Source organism: Protopterus annectens, chromosome 7.part0, assembly GCF_019279795.1.
Source record: "Protopterus annectens isolate FY-2018-M chromosome 7.part0, PAN1.0, whole genome shotgun sequence".
Taxonomy (NCBI): Eukaryota; Metazoa; Chordata; order Ceratodontiformes; family Protopteridae; genus Protopterus; species Protopterus annectens.
The window spans coordinates 133,113,720-133,125,158 of NC_056739.1; the positions used below are offsets into that span (position 1 = coordinate 133,113,720).

At 46.0% G+C, this 11,439-nt stretch overlaps 1 protein-coding gene across 5 annotated transcripts in view; it reads left to right on the top strand.

The window, feature by feature from the left end:
- Positions 1–11,439, top strand: part of SCUBE3 (signal peptide, CUB domain and EGF like domain containing 3) — a 3,541,316-nt gene that overhangs the window by 1,332,589 nt on the left and 2,197,288 nt on the right. The window lies entirely within an intron of this gene.

Genomic DNA, 11,439 nt, shown 5'->3' on the forward strand with positions numbered 1-11,439 from the left:
CACATCCAATTGTCTTTTTCCAAAAGCGGGAGGATAGACTGTATTGTGACCATCCGGAATTTTTGTACTCTCACAAACTGGTTCAATACACTGAGATCCAAAATTGGTCTGCAGTCCCTGGTTTTCTTTGGCACCAAAAATAGTCTTGAGTAGAATCCGGATCCTATCTGGTCTGGAGGGACTATTTGGATGACTCTCTTTCTTAGCAGCTTTTCTATCTCTAATGCTGCTTCTTCCCTTTGACTGGGTGGAACATTGGGAAGGTTTTTTGAAGGGACAGGACAAAGATCGAAGGGGATATGATAACCTCTGGTTATAATCCTTTGTACCCAAGAATCAGTGGTGATGGTTAGCTAGGCAGAAGGGTACAAGGAGAAACGTCCCCTAACCACCTCCAGAGGAAAGGAGTTGGGCCGCTCTTCAGGAGCACTGGTATGATTGGCCAGGGAAAGAATCCCTAGAACTCTGGTTACGCGGACCCCCTCTGCCCCGAAAGGAGTGTCTTCCCTGTGAGTTTCCCCCCTCTGCCACTAGGGGAGAACTCGGCCTGTGTGTCACGGAAAAGACCCTGAGATTTCTTGAACCATATCTTCCCACTCTTTTGGTTTCAGGAGAAAGCACGTTGAGGGGAAGAATAACGGACACCTACGGCAGAAAGGGTCTTACCGTCCTGTTCACATCTGGCCAGTGTGCTATTAACTTTGGGTCCAAGCAACAAGGAGGCCTCAATGGGAGCATTAAGAAAGGAAGCCTTAAAGGGTTCCTCAAAATTGCACAAGCGCATCCAGGCATGTCGTCTCAAGACCGCAGCTGAACCCGCTGCTCTAGTTGCTCCTTCTGATGTGTGAGATATCATTCACATAGAGGAGTTAGATATTGACTAAATGGTGGCCAGCTGAGAGGTCACTTTGTCACGGACCTCATCAGACATGGCACCAGCCAAGGTTTCAGAGAGCTCACAAGTCAGATCCCTTTGAAGCCTGGTAAAGTGTGCCATATAATTCAGGGACCTGATAGTAAAGGTCGCTGATGCAAAGGTGCGCTTCCTTATCCTGTCCAGGGCCCCAGACTCTTTGTTAGGTGGATGGACAGTCTGGCTTTCTTCTTCTGCCTGACCCTTTTTTGTTGTGGCCGTCACCACCAAAGCATCCACAGGAAGACCTTTTGACCAATGGGGATCCATAGCAGAAGGGGACAAAATCTTATCTGGCCTCCGGGGAATAGCTTTGACAGTGTCAGGAGCCTTCCAAGCATGCTGCACGATAAGCCGGACAAGTTCATCGGCAGGTGGAGTAACCCAGGAGGTAGGGGGCCGGGCGCGACAGGTCTGCAGGAACACACATTCCTCAGAGGTCGGATTAGAGGACTGCCAGTCACCTCTGTGTTTCAGGATTTCGTGGGTATCACCAAAGGATACCTCAGAGGGTGACCGAGGGGATCCTTCCCCCTCATCAAAATCTGTGTCTTCAGTGAGGGACTCATCTCTGGAGTCCATGTGCGCTTCCTGTTACACGAACTTTTCCGGTGGACTTCCTCAGCAGGAGAAGCTGGGGAAGACTGCGGAAAGGGGGTTTCCTGTGGGAATATGTCCCGAGGCCCTTGCACCCAGTGTCCGCTCGGTGCGAGTTGTGAAACAAGTGTACCAGAGGAGGGCGGAGGGATAGACAGTCCAGTATCGCCAGCAGCAGCAAAAGCCTTCTCCATCAGTTGGAAGGCTGGTCCACCTGAAGAGGAGTGAATGTCTAGGACAGGGGTCACCCCTCCCCTAAGTGGCTGAGCCTGCCGACCCGGAGTCCCTGGATGGCTGTGGATCAGCAAACTATGCTTGTCACAACTGACATCCTGGGTAGTAGCAAAACTTTCCTGCCATGAAGGCAACTGCGTTTTTTTAGTGAGATCCATAAAGGGAACCGTAGAAGGGGAAGACTGTGCTATATCCATGGGCTTCAAAGGCAGTGAAGGAGGAGAATAAAAAGGGGTCTTTGGAGACGGGTGATCCCCTCCCAAGGAAGGATATTTCCTGGGGGGTGGGATACCTCTGGCTAAGAGCACCTGTTCCACAAGGCGCAACACATCATGTTCGGAAAGGCTTCTAGTGGACCTCACGGAGACTGAGTGAGAAACAGGCCTGTCCACAGAAGAGGCAAACTCTGTGCCCATCTCACCAGTCCACACCGAGAACAATGGTGCCGAGAGAGAGACTGGACTACGGGTGTCTGCACTGAAGAAGTCGTCGGTGCCGAGGTCATGGTCTGCACTGACAGAGGGATCGGTGCCGAAGTGGTTGTCGGTGCTGAAGCTGGAACCGACAAAACTGGAGTCAACAATAAAGGCGTTGCTTCCGAGTAAGATGTCGGAGCCGACGTGGTTAAGGTCTGCGCCGACTGAATGGTTGGTGCCGATATAGTGGTAATAGTCTGAATCGAGGAGCCCCTCGGTGCCGATATAGTGAAGGCTGCAGGAGAAGAAGGAGCCGAGATCACTAATGGAGCTGAAGACCTCTGTGCCGAAGGTCTAGGCACCGAAAGCACTGGGGCTGACTGAGTGAGCTCCGGAGCCGAAACTTTGGCCTTTTTAGATTTTGGTTGGCGGGAGTCCCCAGCTGGGGTTGAAGGCCAAGATTTAGCCTTGGTAGGAACATCCAAGATTTTCTTATGGGCTCTAGGAGGGGTTGAGGCCTTTGACCCAGAAATAGCCTCTGAAAAGGGAGATTTAAGAAGTCCCTTCAGCAACAACTTGTTTTTCCTTTCCAACAAAGTTCTATTTGAAAAGTTTTCACAGATAGTACAGGGCGGGTCAACAGATAAGTGGGACACCCCCAAACAATAAACGCACAAAGAGTGTGCATCAGAAGTAGGTAGTTTGTGTCCACAATCAGAACACCGTTTAAACCCCAGACTACCTTTCTTATCTGTCATGATAGCAAAAATAGAAAGAAGAAAAGGGTACCAGCAATGGTAGAAGGAATACCTGAAGGTATGAAAAAAGGAAAGATTACCAACGATGGTAAGGGGAGAATACCTTGCGGTAAAAAGGTAGAGAAAAGAGAAGAAAACCCTCAAGAAAATATGGTCGCTAGATGCAGTAGGGTAAAAGACAATGAAAAAGAAACTTTTCTGACAGAAAGTAATATAAGTGACTATTATACAACAAATAACTGTACTTAGCTCAAGAGAAGCAGCTTGACATGACTGAATGGCAATGCAGCAAATGAAAATCTGAGGTAACAAGGAGAGGGGGATTGTGAGTAAGAGTTTAGCTCGAGAGTTTGAAGCTGACGCAAGCTTGGAAAATGGCCGGCTTGGTTCCGAGGTTGGAACTGATACCCATGCGTAAGGAATGAATGAGGATTAACAATATCAGATTTGGAATTTCAGCTATTGTGGACAGAAGGGGACACAGGTGCTTGCTCTATGGCTAACTTTGAAAGGGTCATTAGTCTTGCTTATGGTGATTTGAGCATGTAGGAGTTCAAATGTTGTATCCCAAGGAGTCTGTCTTGTGGTGGTGATATCCTTGACAAATACTGATACCCTCTCGACAACTGCCAGTAGGTCTAGAACAGAAGGTTTGCTTTTATTGCTCTAAAGGCATGTTTCTGTATTTATACAGATGCAAATGTGTTCAGGTTGCAGGAGAGCCTCAAGGTCGGGCATTTTTTTTTTTTTTTTTTTTTTTTAAAAGATTCCTGACATTGAGTATGGCCACATTAATGTTTTTTTTTTTCTTTTGGTTTCCTTAGATTTCATTTTTACTAGCCGACACCTAGTATCCACACTGGGTCTTCCAGTTTGACTGTCCAACACCCCCCACCCCAAGAGTATCCTGGTGGTTTGGCACATCTGTTATCATGTGGGGGGCTATTTTATGTATGACCTACCTACCCCCGCAATCACTAATTATGTCCAAGAGCCACTTCCCTCTTTGGACTATAACTCCCCTTAGGGAACATATTAGTGAGTGACCTCCCAGCTTGAATGGGTATTCCCATCCCTTCCCTTCCACTCTGTCACTTGAGCCATTAATCGAACCTAGGTAGGCAGGGCCATAGTCATGGCTTTATCCCTCTATGCCAGTGGAGCAGCTTGTGACCAATTAATGTTTTCCAAATTAGAATGTACTAAGTTGGAATGTCCATCATATGGACTCTTGTCAAAAAAAAAAAAAAAAAAGGCACTATGGAGGTAGCAAATGGGTGCAGACTATCTCTGGTAAAGCAGGAAGGCTTGTCAGCTGTCTAATCCCAAGTTGACACATAATGGATTCCCCTAGAATGAGATCATAGCCAATTATTAAAGCCATTTGTCTTGTCTTTGAATCTCTACATCTGGGTGATGCCAGAGTACCTGTCAAGATCAGTGTCTTTTCTGCCTCATACATATGCATAGTAAACTCAGTCATAGTATTCTACATGTCCCTCTGGGTAGAATGCCTAGTCATTTACCCCCTCATGAGCCACTGTTGGGTCATAATCATATTTGTCTTGCTGGAGGGATTTGAGACCTTGTTACATTCAAGATCCTTGCTCCAGGAAGACAGCTTGTTCTTATCCAGCCAGGTGAGGATGATGTCCATAAAGTCATCTGTTAAAAAAACATTGCTGTGGTTAGACACAGTGGAAGTGAGTTGCAAAGGCTTGAAGATTGTACCCTTGTGACTCTTAGAGGTATGTGTACTGGGTGTGGGTGTGAAGGGCGAAGGTGGGTGTATTGCCGTATGAACCTATGTCCGACATTTCATAGCCTTTAGCTTGGGGGAGGGTTAGGGAGTGTTCTCTTTGACAACCTCAGCATAAGTTGGTTTAGTGGAAGTATTCTATTGTGTGCATGTGCGTGTGTGATGCTGACCAAATGTGTTCATATGTGAGAAGGTAGCCTCCAAGATAAGTAAATACTTACACCTCTCCCATACTGCATCACTGTGAGATACTAATAGAGTAAACATGAGACAATTAGTACACTGCTTTAACCAATCCATAACACCATAGGTGATCTCCAGATACATTTCTGTGATAAATGTGCTCTTGTGGAGGCAAGGATTGCACATTTCCCATATTTAGATAGCTAGCTGTCGGTTTTGTGCTAGATTTAGCCAGTGCACTATTAAGTGTCAGTTCGATTTTGCATTTCATTACTTTGGCCGAAGATTTAACTATATAATGCCATTGGAACAGCCGACGACCGGAGTTTACAAAAAATGCAAGGACAAGGAAAAGGATAAGCATCTGAGGTCCAAAACCGATGACGAGGCCTCCGCTAGGCCAGTCGCCGGTTCTCAGTGAGGTGCTTTCGCAGCCCCTGACGCCCGCTACCTCAGAGCCACAGGCCGCTTCCGACTCCCACGTGGAGCCGACTGGGCCTCTGGATACTCAAGGTATTGGACACTTGGAAACCATTCCCTCAGATAGGTCCAGAGCCGCTGAGCAGGCATCAGCTTCTGAGGGTGTCTTCAGACCTACACAGTTAAATATTAAGCCAACTTCAGCTTCAAATGCAAAGACTAAAGCAGTTCTAAAGACAAAGAAACAAGTACAGCATTCTCCTACTCAGACTTCCATGCCTAAAAAACAGATGCTTAAAATGGCCGAAGACCTAATTACTTTGATCAGGGGTTCCCATCCCCCTCCAGATAAGAGGCCTAGGCAAGAGAGAGAGTATGATTCTTCTGATCACATTTCAATTGCACATTTCACATATTTAGATGGCTGCCTGATGCAATATCCATTGGCAGAAGGGTAAACAAATCTCTAATTCTTACCATAGATTACCTAACCAAACCAGCCTGATCTTTTTTCTTTGTCTCACAAAACCAAACATGGTCCCATCAAAATCAAAGGGCCCTTCAAATGAAAGCCTGCTTCGCAGACCTTGTCCACACACTGCACCTTGACTCTAATAAGGACCCTGATGCGCACATATCATTATAGGTTCTGATGATACCTGTATATAAAAATATCCACTTGTGCCTCTGAAATCTCTGGTGAGAGCACTGTCACCCTCTGCATCAAATGATTAAATTCACCCCTGCCATCAGAAAAGAGTTCACTTGGTGGACACATTGAGAAGAATTCAATCAGGGCAGACCCATGGCAATTTCCCAAGGGAGGCAGACCCTTACCATGGTTCAACTGAACTTTGCATGGTCTGGGTGCAACTGATGGTACAGGGGACCTGAAACAAGATCATGCTGTGCAAACCCATCAGTGTCATGGAGATAAGGGTGCTGCTTCTGACCATGAATCCCAACACTAGGAATCCTGAAGGTGGTCACAGACAACACCATAGTGATGTGGTACATAGCAGAGGAGCAGTCACCCCCTAACAGCATTTCAGGCTGACTATGCTGGAATAGGGGCTGACTTTCTAATTAGGATTGCGCCTTCAGACATTTTACATACCTTCAGCCCACATTATAGGTTCATAGGTTGGTACTAGGCTATCGGCCGTAGGGCCTATGCAAGCCTCGCTGTAACAATTCCCTGGATATTTCTTCCCACAATATTTACTTCTCTGGACCCCTGTCTAACATGGCGACCGACATGATCCCCGGGGTGAATTTCCTATCTCCCATCAAATCATCAAGGTTCCTTTTGAAGAGGGTCAATGAGGCGCTCTGCTTGACATGTATGGGCAGTCTATTCCAGAGTATGGAGAGTCTGTGGGTCAGGAACCTATCCCTCCAGCATGGTTTGTTCATTGTGATGACAAGGTTTAGATTCCTGGAGCGTGTGGCTCTGAGGGATTGGGATTTCTTTAAGTGGAGCATGTCCAACAGCTCAGGGTTTGACCTTGTCTTGTATGTTAAGCAGAGATTGCCTCTGAGTAGACGATATGCCACAGAGTATAGCTGGAGTTATTTTAGACGGTCAGCATATGACATCTGCTTTAGGCCTGTGATTCTTTTAGTGAGGTATTTCTGTGGCCTTTCCACCTGTTGCATAAGTCTTGTGAGGTACATACCAAACGGGGCATTATACTCTATAATGAGTCTAATGAGGGATGAGTACAGTGGGACAATGACCTCATTTTTTCTGGATGAGAAGCCCTTAGTGATGAGGTGTGTCACATAGAAGGATTTCCTGACCACTGTTCACCTGTGTCCCTAAGTCTCAAATCACACTATCGATGTTTAGTGTCCTGCCACCTATGTGGTAATTCATGGGTACATGTTTTTTTCCAAAGGGGATAACTATACATTTCTTGGCATTAAGCTTCAGCCCATGGCTCTGGCACCATGCATCTGTTTCTGTAAGGCCCTTTTGTAGAATATCCACATCATTTGGGGATTCAATAATGGCTCCCAGTTTGCAGTCATCTGCGAGCTTTGTTAGCCAGAGTCCCTTAGTGTTGGCCTGTACTTCAGAGAAGTAGATGCCAAACAAGAGTGGTCCCAGGACTGAACCCCGAGGTACTCCACTTGTCTGGAGCTGGATTTGGAGTCGGCTACTTTTATAGTCTGGGTTCTGTCAGTAAGCCAGTTGGCAACCCATCAAGTGACGTAAGGATTTATGCCCAGCTTAGTAAGTTTATCTATGATTCCAGAGTGGGGGATAGTGTTGAAGGCCTTGGCGAGGCCCAGATAGGCTGTGTGGACTGCCTTACCCTCGTCCACAGCTCTAGAGACTGATTTGAAGAAGTCAGTCAGATGCAGGAGACAAGATCGGCCCTTCACAAACCCAAACTGGGTGGGGTCCAGTGTTTGAAGGTTGCCAATGTCTTTGTTTATAAATTGCATGATAATGCGTTCCATGCCCTTGCAGATCAGGCTTGTCAGACTGATGGGATGGTAGTTCCTGGGATCCAAGGCAGATCCTCCCTTTGGAGTGGGATAACTGTAGCTGTGCACCACTCAGTGGGCACGAAGCCTGAGGTGAGGCTATGATTAAACATGGCACTTAGGTGAGGTGCCAGTTCATTTTGTAGTTCATGTAGTACACAGCCTGGGATGTCATCTGGTCCCATGGATGCTGTATTCTTAGCTTTGCAGAGTGCAGTTTCTACCTGTATGGCCGTGATTATCAGAATTTGGCAATCTTTTGGTATTGAGATGGGCCGTTTAGGGGGTGAGAGGGGGGGTGAAGCTGGCACTAAATTGATCTGCCAAGATATTGGCAATATCCTTGGGATCAGTATATTTAATGTCATTTTGTTGTAGCTCAGAGCAGATCTGAGCATTGCCATTTAGATTCTTGACATAACTATAGAATGCCTTGTGGTTGTCTTTGGAATCTTTGGCAATTTTATTTTCGTAACTAGCTTTTGAGGATTTTATGAGGGATCTCAGCTTCTTACTGAGGCTGGTGAGGGAGTTTTCTGCATCCTGGGATTTTCTTCTTTTCTGCAACAGTTTCTTCCTTCTGTTGTATAGTTTGTTTATAGTAGGGGACCACCAGATTGGCTTCCTTTTTTTGGAGAAGAGCATCTTGGTTCTATCTGGGATGGCACGATTCATGCATGAGTGGATGTGCTCGTACAGTGCCTTAGTGTAGGATTCTGCAGTCGAACTTCCAGATCCTGTCTGCGTGGGTGTTGTGAAGTTTGTCAGTTCTGACTTCAGTAGCATGAAGTTGGCTTTGGAGAAGTTTTTTAAGGAGGTTTCCTTACTGGGGGGTGGGGGTGGGATGTGGATGTCAAGCGTGATTTGTTTATGGTCAGACCTGACCAATGAGGGGGTGACCACTGGTGTGGAGCATCTATCTCCCATGTTGGTAATGACCAGGTCTAGGATATTGGAGCCCCTGGTGGGACAATGGATTAGTTGATCCAGGGCGTTGGAATTTATGAATTCCAAGAATATTGGCAAACAAGCCAGGGGAGAAGCACAAAGGCGGTGCTTCTACGGAGCCTGGAAATTACCGCCCCATAAGCTTGACGAGCCTTGTCTGCAAAGCTATGGAGAGGATCATAATGGAACTCATAAATAAAGACATTGGGGACCTACAGACACTGGATCCTACCCAATTTGGCTTTGTCAAGGGCAGATCCTGCCTCTTGAACTTGGTCGACTTTTTCGAAACAGTCACTAAGGCCATTGATGAGGGTAAGGCAGTTCACACAGCCTACCTTGACCTAGCAAAAGCGTTCGACACAATACCCCACTCGGGCATCATAGAAAAGCTCACCAGCTTAGATGTAAACCCATATGTCACAAGATGGGTTGCAAACTGGCTCAAGGACAGAACACACAGGGTTAGAGTTGCTGGTGCCATGTCAGACTCTAAGCCGGTCACGAGCGGTGTCCCACAGGGCTCAGTCCTGGGCCCCTCTTGTTCGGCATTTATTTTTCTGAAGTGCAGGCAAACATAGGGGATCGTGGCTGACAAAATTTGCAGATGACTGCAAACTGGGCACCATAATTGACACTCCATCAGACACAGACATCCTCCAGAGAGGTCTCATAGAAATGGATAACTGGTGCCAGAGCCATGGCCTTAAGCTAAATGCCAAAAATGTATAGTCATACCCTTTGGGAAAAACAAGGTAACCCCTAATTACCACATAGGTGGTAATCCATTAAACACGGAAGAAGTTATCAGGGACCTGGGGACCCAAGTTGACAGTAACCTCTCTTTGACACTCACATTGCCAAAGTGGTTAGGAAGACCTTCTACATTGCCCACCTGATCATGAAAGGATTCACATCCAGATCAGGAGAGGTCATTGTACCCTGTACTCTTCACTTATCAGACCAATGATTGAGTACAACGCCCCATTGAATGTACCTTACCCGACACCTGCAGCAGTTGGAAAGACCCCAAAAGTTCCTCACCAAAAGGATAAAGGGGCTCAAACATATGTCATACGATGCCCGACTGAAGAAACTCCAGCTCTATTCAGTCGCATACCGCCTGCTCAGAGGTGATCTGTGCCTGACATACAAGGCCATGTCCAACCCGGAATTAATGGACATGCTCCACCTCAAAAAATCCAAATCCACCAGAGCAAGAGACTTAAACCTCAACACGGATATAAATAGGACGTGCTGGAGGGACAGATTCATCACCCAGAGACTCCCTACACTATGGAACAGAATCCCAGTCCATGTGAGGCAGAGCCCCTCACTGACTCTGTTCAAGAGAAATCTTGACGAGTGGATGGGAGATCGTAGGTTTACCCCGGGAATCACATCTGTGTCACTGCTGGACAGAGGCACAGCAAACTAATGGGTATAGTATTCTCATCCTAAGGGGTGGTGAAAGCCACACACACTCTGGCTAGGCTTATAAATGCCCTAGGGCAGATAGCCTAGTATGAACCTATGAATTCCATTGTGTTCTCCTGCCTTACCCAGAGGTAAGGTTGGTCAGTAATGAACCTTTTCATATCAGATGAGAATTAACTGGTGCAGAGGGTTTTTTTTCTGGGTTCCAGTTTGGGAATACGTTTGCAGTGAGCAGCTTCAACATTCTTTGCACAGAGGGGCTATTTTATGCTCTCCTGAGCCTACTCTTACCACCAAAGATGCTTTAAAAGGATAGATCTAACAGGGCCAAAGTCATGATGATGGGTCCTATTTCACTCCTGCAGCATTGCAGCTCTCTCACTCAGTGCAGAAGGGCTGTGATGTACATGTCCCTAAAATGCTTAAGTTTGCCAGTGTAGATCTTCTGAGCATAATGCGTGTTAAGGATCAGCTTTTTGAAGAAGTGATGAACATCTTATATGAAGCCAGAAAACCTAGCACTAAGAAGTCTTACCTGGCTAATTAAAAAAGATTCTTTCTCTACATGGTGTTCAGCTAAAGGGATTCTTCCCACTTGTAGGGAATCAAAGGTTCTGCAATATTTGATATTTGTAAGTCTGTAAATGAATAAAAATTAATATTTGACAAATATTCTTACAAATGGTCTTCTTTTATGCTTCATCCAAGGTACAGCTCTCATCCACTGCTGCACGTCTACCCTTGCAGCTGCCATTATTCACCCACTTCCTGAAAGGGCTTTGCATGTCAAGTGCAGTGATGGGAGTAACTCATTACAAAAGTAACATGTCACTGTAACATATTACAATTTTGAGTAACTAGTAATATAACGCATTACTTTTTCAAAACAGTAATGACGTAATAGTAATATATTACTTTTTGTAGTAGCTAGTAACTAGTTACTTTTGCATTACTTTGCAAAATCACAAGTCGAGAGACCTACAGGGGCAGATATCGAGTGACCAAAAAAAAGGGGGGGGGGTCTTTGCTGCTGAGTGTTTCTGCCCCTTCCAGGTTTACTGTATGATACACTGCTCTTTGTAATACACAACCCTGTGTTAGCTAGAACTGTGCATCCTTAAGGACACCTCCTTGCAGTACACCATTGCTTTTAGCGTACTTAAAGCAAAATGTTGCCCCTTTAGAGATAGTATGTCAATCTTTAGCTCTCCAACCTTACTGGGGACCTTTTATCACTATGAATATGCCTAGAAATGAAAGTCCCATTGCATCTCCAAA